Source organism: Echinops telfairi, unplaced genomic scaffold (assembly GCF_000313985.2).
Source record: "Echinops telfairi isolate 266 unplaced genomic scaffold, ASM31398v2 ScPeMD7_4;HRSCAF=17, whole genome shotgun sequence".
In the NCBI taxonomy this organism is placed as follows: domain Eukaryota; kingdom Metazoa; phylum Chordata; class Mammalia; order Afrosoricida; family Tenrecidae; genus Echinops; species Echinops telfairi.
Window position 1 is genome coordinate 39581863 of NW_022103900.1, and position 1672 is coordinate 39583534.

The window sequence follows — 1672 nt, forward strand, 5'->3', positions numbered from 1 at the left end:
ATAGTCTAGCCACTATAGATGGCTGATGTTAAGGAGAATAACCTCTGACCTACTTTCGCTGCCTAAAGAACAGTCATTCTCAAGCAGCTAAGTCTGGTATATATTTTGGGGAGACAACTTAAGAGAAATCCTTCTGTTCCTCACAATTTCTGTGTAATGTTTTATACAAAAAGGCAAGGTTAGGGTAAAAATTTGGTGGTCAAGAATGGATTAATCCATTCTCAGTTATTTCTTATGGGGAAAAATTGATTCAGAACTCAACTGCATCGCATCTTGACGATCCTTCTAGAACATCAGCATCGAGGTCCAGATTAGTCTACTGTATGTGTACAAACCCACTGAAACACACTCGTGCAAACCCACTGAAAGACACTTGAGAAGTGTCTATGTCATTGTCTCCAATGTCAAACACTGCAGAACCCTGGAGCCTGGACAGACCTAACACCCTCTGTCTGCATGCAAATCTTGTAGGCGTTCTGTGAGGCCTGCTGCTTATCATGAAAGCAGTGTGAGCTTGGGGAGGTAACTAAAGGTGGGGGAAAACATCATCAGGCACCAGTGTTCATACCAAAGAAGCAGGTGGTTGGGCTTGCCCACGGCATCCTTTTCCAGCTGCCTCTCTGGGACAGGACTCTTTGTTCATGAAGAATGATGTCCATTGGGCACAACTTATTTATGGAAATCACTTCCACACTATGAAGAAGGTGCTATTGATCTCTAGTTCCACAAAAACTCAAAGAATGCTTTTTTGCTTTTCAAAAATGCAGTTTCAGTCGATGGGATCAGGTATCAGGCATCAAAGAACAAAAAAAAGCATATGATTGAGAATGAGGGGCAGTGGGGAGCAGGGAATGGGGACCCAAAACCTATTGGTAGACAACTGGACATCCCCTTACAGAAGGGTCGCTGGGAGGAGACAAGCCGTTGCAGTGTAGCAACGATGAAACATACAACTTTCCTTTAGTTCTTAAATGCTTCCCTCCCCACTATCATGATCCCAATTCTACCTTACAAATCCAACTAGACCAGAGGATGAATACTGGTACAGATAGGAACTTGAAACACCGGGAATCCAGGACGGATGATCCCCTCAGGACCAGTGGTGAGAGTGGAGGGAAGGTGGGGTAGAAAGGGGGAACCGATTACAAGGATCTACATAGAACTCCTTCTCTGGGGGATGGACAACATAAAAGTGGGTGAAGGGAGACGCCAGACAGTGTAAGACATGACAAAATAACAATAATTTATCAATTATCAAAGGTTTTTGAGGGAGGGGGGAGTGTGGGGGAAGGAGGAGGAAAAATGAGGAGCTGATACCAAGGGCTCAAGTAGAAAGCAAATGTTTTGAGACTGATGATGGCAACCAATGTACAAATGTGCTTGACACAATGGATGAATGGGTGGATTGTGATAAGAGCTGTACAAACCCCCAATAAAATGATGTTTGAAAAATAGTTTTAAATGAAGCCTATCTTGGCCATATTTGCTCTCACACAGAGAGCAGTGCAAAGATTTCCCAGGGGTGCGTTGGGATCACATTCCCAGGCGGCCCACTTGTCATTGCCACTGCCGTTCCAGTTACTCAGTCCATGGCTCAGAGGCCTGGGGCCAGAGAACTCTGGAGGACACGCTGGTAACCTAGCTTTTCACTAAGGCTGTAATTTAAGACCCT

The 1672-nt window shown here is 44.7% G+C and overlaps 1 pseudogene; it reads left to right on the forward strand.

Annotated features, from left to right (window-relative positions):
• Positions 1-482, forward strand: part of LOC101646782 — a 2924-nt pseudogene extending 2442 nt beyond the window's left edge.
• The last annotated feature ends 1190 nt before the right edge of the window (positions 483-1672 follow it).